The 8,092-nt window shown below is 36.5% G+C and overlaps 2 long non-coding RNA genes across 2 annotated transcripts in view; both read right to left on the reverse strand.

Moving 5' to 3' along the window:
- The window catches only part of LOC107836534 (uncharacterized), a 20,426-nt gene that overhangs the window by 4,049 nt on the left and 8,285 nt on the right, over positions 1-8,092 (reverse strand). The window lies entirely within an intron of this gene.
- The window catches only part of LOC107836533 (uncharacterized), a 12,037-nt gene that overhangs the window by 2,328 nt on the left and 1,617 nt on the right, over positions 1-8,092 (reverse strand). The window contains exon 2 of the long non-coding RNA XR_001662447.1: positions 4,421-4,424. This is a non-coding gene — a long non-coding RNA (uncharacterized LOC107836533). The remainder of the gene's footprint in view (positions 1-4,420; positions 4,425-8,092) is intronic.

Genomic DNA, 8,092 nt, shown 5'->3' on the forward strand with positions numbered 1-8,092 from the left:
ATGACATCATATCAGAGGGCTTGATGCCAAACTTAGGCTGTTTTCAACACCTGCTGTTGTTACATACTGCAATCTGCATAGAATGGACAATTGTATATGAGAAAAACAATATGGATATGCAAAACTTGATAACATTTGCAATATTGCAATGATCTCCCATCAGTAGTCAACATTTGTTGTTCTGCTTGTATGCATGTCTATAGTGGCAACATAGCTTAAGTTTAGATGCTAATGCTAGCTTGAACTTACTGCTATGGACAAAATATGGACAGAATACTTGAATATTATGGAGCCCCTAAGGGGACATGGAGAAAAATAAAATCCTGATTTGTTTTCTTGAGATCCAAAAGGTCAGCGACGTAATGAAATAATCACAGCGATGGAGAACACACAGGGGGAGATTTATAGGTTTTCATTTCAAGCTTGGGCTTAAGTATAAACATATCAGATCAGTGCTTGACAGAAGGTTTTCGTGTAAGTGAGAGGCATCTGAAGAGAGTCGGTGTTCTGAATATCTGTGCTGTCCAACAATCTGTCCCTGTGGCAGAGCGCATGGATAAATATGAGGACATGGCACAGATCGTCAGAGCAGCGCTCATTAGATTTTATAGTGCATCTAGACATTTATGTCGGTGTTATCTTTCAAAAACTGCAACAGTCATGTTTACAAAACCATATTATCGTAAATCGTCTTTTAAGTGATGAGTTTTAAGCGGCGCTTAGCAGTTATTCGTAGCACTTAAAAAAATATTGATGAATGACGAAAACGTTCCTAAAACATTACAAACCTTATTTGTAAGGATATCTGTAAAAGATATTTATATAGAGAAAATGAAGGTATATAAAGATTGACAAAAATACCTTCATTGGATTTTTGTTGGAACCACAGGTAGGATTCAGTAAAGTCATCTGGAAGTCCTTACCAGTGCCTTAGGCAGGTATTTATGAGAGTTTTGATTTGCTTAATTCCAGTAACCAACGTGCATCAGATATTTTTTCTTTTGCAAAACTTGTACCGTTGCACCACTAATATATACTGATATAATTATACAATCATATTCAGTAAATTTTGATATGCAGTCTGACGAGGCAAAGTAACTTTTAAAAATAGCCTTNAACGTTGATTCAATGTCACAGTTTCAACGGTTTGATTGGATGGTTGTTTGATGGTTGATCCACCGTCATTTGTCGATTTCAACCAAAAATCAACGATTCTAACTATTTTTCAACGTTGATTTAACATCATGTGCTATCTGGGTATCTTCCATCACTTCTGTGTTGCAGCGAGTTTCAAACGTTGCGCCTTCATTTTTCGTATCTCTTCGCCGCTCCGTCTGTCCACGCCCTCGGCCAATCAGTGAACAGCAGCGAAGCTTGCGTCACCCACCAAAACCATGGCTGGCCCTGCTCTGAGGCATGACCCTAAAAAGCAGGGCCACCCCCGTAAAACAGCCGGTGGAAACGCTCGGAAAGCGAGCGGAGCCGAGCCGAGCCGAGTCGAGTCGGGCTGCTGAAGTCGAGCCGGTGGAAAAGGGGCATGTGTTTTTTTTTTGGTATTAAAGACAAAAAGAACAAAAAAGACCCCCAAAATAAATAAAAAATTAAACATGGCAGCAGTAACACTTGAAAACCAGTAATAGTTTACATTTTAAAACCCTGATTAGGATAATACAACAGCCATCAGGTTTTTGATCAGGATAGAAACATGCACATTTACTCTTTGCAGTTTGTTTTGGATTATCTTTTTAGAATCATGTAATTAGAGACAAAAAAAAATCAACATATTATAAACTATTGAGCAAAACCTGCAATGACATCATATCAGAGGGCTTGATGCCAAACTTAGGCTGTTTTCGACACCTGCTGTTGTTACATACTGCAATCTGCATAGAATGGACAATTGTACATGAGAAAAGCAATACTTTTCTCATGTACAATTGTGCACTAGTATATAAGCACCACTAATATATACTGATATAATTATACAATCATATTCAGTAAATTTTGATATGCAGTCTGACGAGGCAAAGTAACTTTTAAAAATAGCCTTTACCTGATATTAACCATAGTTGTCATCAAGCCCACTTTTCTGTATATATATTTTTTTTATCTTATTGCATTTGTCCACAGAAATATTGTTTGTAAATGCCATGTTGTCATAAGCTGTAAGTGCAAAATCATCATCAAGAGAAACAAAGGCTTGAAGATATCAGTCGGTTTAATGTGGAGTTGATATTTAACAGATCCTGTGATAAAGCACTGAGGTGAAATTACTCTCGTATTTCAATTTACAGGAACAAAAGCAACAAAGTCAGATTCACATAAATTAGTCAACCATTTCAGTGCTTTTTGTTCTCCTTGATCCATCATCTCCCCCATGATGTGGATATCTTTTTGATCCTTTTTTTTTTATTATGGATCTCACTTTTAATTGGATGCTGTGTTTAAAGTTTAATGATTGGTCTTTGCCAACCACCAATCCCACGCGTCTTCCTCCTTTTGTAATTCAGAGATGGTCTTTTTAAATGAAGTCGTGTGCAGCTACATCTATATGCACTGAACCTCACAAGACAGTTGCTCATTGCAGTAAAAATTGTAAAGGAAAACACAGAACACCACTTTATTCAAAGGTAAGAAGTTCATTGTTTCTATTAACTTTGATATTTATGTTTATTAGCCTTTTCAATTTGAAACAGTGGCTCAAAGGACCTACATCTGTCAAGTGTTACATATTTTCAATATTGGCAGGCTGGCTTAATGTTGACTGGAGTGACGTTGGACACTCAAATCAAAGGAAACGTTTGTGCCAAATCACATTTGAACAAATCCACTGAGTTGGTGTTTTTTCTGTGACTCATCTTCAGTCAACCATGCTGAGTCCACCTTTTAATTTGCATCATGCATTTTAAACTAACAGTTCTAAGTGTTAGGCCATGAGCCTACAGTTTGATGAAAACTTTTATTAACGTCTTTAAAATTATAGCGGCACAAACAAAACTTTTTGTGGAACAAAGGTAGCACAAACATTTCACATTAACTTAATTTGATTTAAGGAAGGTGGGAGGTCGACTTTGCTCAGGTGACATGAACATGAATATGTCAGTGGGACAAAACCTGGATAAAAGGATAGAATTTGAATAAAATATACACAAAATATGATTTCTTTAAATAACTGACTAACCTGGACAATGTTAGCACAACAATGTATGTTTTCACGGTGTTTGCTGAATATGTTTTTTATGTTAAACCATGTAATAGGTGGATGGTGTCTGTAAAAGCTCTTGCTCTGGAGCAGAACTCAATACATTGTAATAATTTAAAACAACTAAAAGAATACTTAAAAAATATGCCATGACGAAGGTAATGTGGATTATAAGTATTCAAATAAATAACTATCAGTATCAATAAATTGAATGAAAAATTATTTTTACATAATTTCCAACTCAATTGAAATTGAGTCCTGAGTTTTTGTCAACACCGTTTGACATAAAAAGAATGTAAAAAAAACATCAACCATTATTGGTGAGCATCAGAAATTATGAGGATTCTATGACCACTTCCTTTTTCTTCCATTAAGAGGGCTAGGCAGCTCTGCTTCGCTTAAGTCATTCTTTAGGTTTTTCTTCCATTTTATTCCCAAGTTGTTCGTCACAACTACATGGTGTCAACACCGTGACTGGCAATTTACAACATTTTTATGAAATTTTGTGAAATAAATGCTTAATTTTGGTACATTTTAAAGAGTTCAAGGAACTGATGAGCTACAATATGTCCTCCTTCAGAATAAGGTCACGTAAAAGGAGGTAGTTTGGCATTTTCTCAACTCCGTCAGAGTTTTCAGGTGACAAGTGTGACTCAGTGCTGGTGTTGTCAAATCTCAATTGAGTCCAAAATACTCCTGAACGTGTTGCAGAAATGGACACAACGAACACTTCAAGATGTCGTATTCTTAAACTGAAAATGCTTAAACCGATATTTTCTTTGACTTGTGTTTGACCGTCTTACGTCAAACACTCAGGATGTTTGACACAAACATCCTGCACGACGTTATTTCCTGATAACGTAAAAATAAAAAGCATAACATAAACGCAATGTGAAATAAAACCAAACAACAAGAAACAAACAAAACACAATTTTTTCTTCCTTTACATCAGTACTCAGTGCTGTAGCTCTTAAAGAGTTTCCAGGACAGAGGAGATAATATTGTCACCCCAGGCAGGAAGCTAGGTTCACTCAGCGTAACTTTCTATACTTTCTGACCTGAGCATTGTCAAACCCATCTAGTTGAAATTTGGAATCTCATTTGACTTGATTATTCAAAAGAAAAAAAGAAAAAAAAAAGGGTTAATTTCACTAGCACACGTTTAAACACTTTACAAGGAGTTAGTATTCAGACTTAGAGTTGTTAATTGTGTTTCACCTGGCTGCATTTACTCAGAAAATACATACCCTACCATTTTTTTAAGTTAAAATACACAGAATCAGAAATTACTTTTGATCACTGACTGGACATCCGAGGATGGAGACAAACACAGTCTTTGGAACCCGCCTGGACACAAGGCTCCAGCCTTTTACCTCACTTAGGCATATGAAGAGAAAGGAGGTCTGCTTGTTAGCTCCACAACAGCAATACTACTATCAATGAACTCAAAGGAGATCCACTGTTATCTGGTGACATCATAAATTATCCCTTTATAATATAGATGTATATAATATAGGTAAAAAGTCCAATAGAATTTTCTTCTGGGAATCAGAGCAGGAATTTGCAAAAGGATATTTGCAAACGCAGTTGTGAGGATATGTGCAAAAGATATTTCTATAGAAAAAAAAAAGAGACATATTAAGATTGACAAAAAGTACCTTCGTAGGATTGTTGATGGAACCACATTTACTGGGGTTCAATAAAGTCATCGTAAAGTTCTTATTGGCACATAAGGCAGGTATTTATGGGAGCTTTCTTTGTCTTAATTCCGGTTAGCAAAACCTGCACCGTTACACTATCTACTTATATAATCGCATTCAGTAAATTTTAATATGTAATCTGATGAGGCTCAAATTGAAAGTAAATACACTAACCACACTTTTCATCAAGCCCACTTTTCTGTATTTTTCCTTATTGTATTTGTCCACAGAAACATTCTGTTTGTAAAATACCATGTTTCCATGAGCTGTAAGTGTCAAATCACCATAATTAAGAGAAACAATGGCTGGAAATGTCAGTAGGTATGCAAGTGATGTGGAGTTGATATTTAACAGACCCTGTAATAAAGCACTGAGGTGAAATTACTCTCGTATTTCAATTTACAGGAACATCAACTTCTAGTGATTTATTACAGTAAAGTAGTTACTCGATAATTTCAGCTTTTCTTCGTCCTCTCCTGGTTGCGTCATTATCTGCTGGATGACTTGGACCTGTTTCATAACTTAGCACGTCAAATAGACAGTCACAGTTTTTTTTCTTTTTGATTTCCCTTTCATTTTCATTCTCGTTTTTAAATGGAAGCTGTGACTAGTGGCCATGTGAACTGCTGCCAAGTCGATGCTTCTTCCTCCTGAGTTTTCCTTTTTATTTCAGGCATGCCTTTCCAAATGAAGTCACGTGCAGTTTAAACTTTACTTACTGGACCTCACAAGAGGGTCGCTCATTGTGGTGAAAATAAAAAAGAAACAACACAGAGGAGAGTCAACTTGCTATTGAGCTAACACCGCTGCATTTATCAAAAATATCGACACCCTTGTGCTTTAAGGTAAGAATTTCATTCTTAGCTTCATTATTATTATTATTATTATTATTATTATTATTATTATTATTATTATTATTATTATTACCCTTTTCAGTTTCAATCTCTTGTTCTGAGTTATAGCCTGGAGTTGCTACATCTGTCAAGTGTTACATATTTTTAATCTAAGCTAGCTTAATATTGACCTGATTGAATTTTGCCCCCCAGTTTTCTTGAAATCAAACAAAATTGGTGTCAAACGTTTGTGCTACGTTTGTGCAGCAAAAGCTTTCATTTTAAAATTAATAAAAGTTTCCAGAGGTAATAAAAGTCAACCATCCCTGAATACCACCACCACCTATTTACAAAGTCAAACCAATTTTGTGTCAATCAACTGTGCTATGTTTGTGCTACTCTTATTTTGAAAGTCTACCCTTTCCCACATTACCCAAATCAAACAAAATTGGTGTCAATAAATTTTACTACATTTGGGATGGTTTGTGCTCATTATTATGCTTTAATGATTTTGAAGATATTACTACAACTTTACACAGGTCATCAATGTAAAGTGTTAGTGCTGTTTGCGAATAAGGACACACATCTTATAGCTTTCAGGTGTTTGGATTTTATCAAAGACTTCACTCAGGTGAATACACAACAGCTGCAAATAAAATCAAAGCAAACATGGAAATATGTAATAAATGTAATTTTTAGTCAAATTATTGTATGGATGTGAATAGACAGATGGTCTGAGGGGCTGTTCTTTTCTCTGGACCAAAAGAACCCTTCTGAAATCCATTTTTTTAATTTTATGTAACATGTCAGGTATAATACAAATTAGCATTGCTGTATTTAAAAGTTTCATGTGACTTTGGCACAAATACAGCATGCAAACAACATGTAACATATGGGATGTTTACCAGTCCAATATGCGTAAAGTCTCCATTATCAAGTCTCACTCTGACTTGTTAATATCAGTTAATATCTAAAACCTATTTCACTTTGTCTCATAGTAATCCATTGCTGTAGCACATAAAACTTAAACATCAAACATGAAAACAATTCAGATCAGCTGATTGGTTTTTGCTGTACAAATTTAATTTTCCTTTGGGATTAATAAAGTATTTTTGAATTTGAATTGAATTTTTGAATATGAGTATATTTTGATGTCCAGATGGACGTCATGAAAAAAGTGGAGGAAGATGTGGATAACTGTTGTTCTACTGCATAAATGTAAATGGCCACCATCACTGTGCTTTTACAAGAATGAAACTTATCAAACTCAGACTGCACACACGCACGCACACACGCACGCACGCACGCACGCACGCACGCACGCACGCACGCACGCACGCACACACACACACACATACACACACACACACACACACACACACACACAGAGTGAGTATCCAGACCAACTTCAAAAGATGTACACTGAGATATATGAATGGACTTCATTTAAAAGAGAATTCCAAACAAAAGTAAAATGGACATCACACTAAAGTAATGCTATGAAGTTCTGAAGTTTCACATGGACTGGCACGAAACTGTAACCCTGACATGAGCTTCACAGTTTCTCACTTCTTCAGTGCGTGTCTGTTCTTCAAAGAGACTTGCAGATCACGGCCATTCCGATCCAAAAGTCGGTGCATGTGCTCCTGGCACGGCTCGGGATTAAACTCATAAGTATTCTCCTCCAGTCTGAGCAGCTCTCTAATAGCAGACAGCATGTCTGTTATTAGAGAAGTTGACACATCCCAGACGTGTTCAAATACCTCTTTATTAACTGGTAAAGCGTAATTAACCCCTAAACCAACTTTTTTTCTGATATGTTGTCTAAATGGGTTATTGAGGGTTCTATCTTTATGGTTCAGTGCAAATTTTGACATTTTTGTTCCACAATATTTTGTTTAAAACCATTTCAGCGCTGTTCTCTTTTGGTGCCTAAGCAGCTGAATTCTCCATTTGTTTAAAACAGTATGGCTTTTCATTACACCACCCTGCGTTATTGACTCTTACATTAATTACGGCTATCTACAGGGTGATTGCAATTATTAAAAGAGAATGATGAAAAAATTACCTGTCTGTTTATCTCTGTCCCCTCTCTCCCCATGCGCATACCTAGTAAACATGTACCAGAACCAAGCCTATTCTAACTACCCTGAAGAAATGGGTCCTGGAAGTCTCTATCCCAACAATCGTGCTGGAGGACTGGGTCCTGGAAGACCCTATCCCAACAATCGTGCTGGAGGAATGGGTCCTGGAAGTCCCTATCCCTACAATCATGCTGGAGGAATGGGTCCTGGAAGTCCCTATCCCAACAATCGTGCTGGAGGACTGGGTCCTGGAAGACCCTATCCCAACAATCG

Source organism: Poecilia formosa, unplaced genomic scaffold, assembly GCF_000485575.1.
Source record: "Poecilia formosa unplaced genomic scaffold, Poecilia_formosa-5.1.2 Scaffold66, whole genome shotgun sequence".
Classification (NCBI taxonomy): domain Eukaryota; kingdom Metazoa; phylum Chordata; class Actinopteri; order Cyprinodontiformes; family Poeciliidae; genus Poecilia; species Poecilia formosa.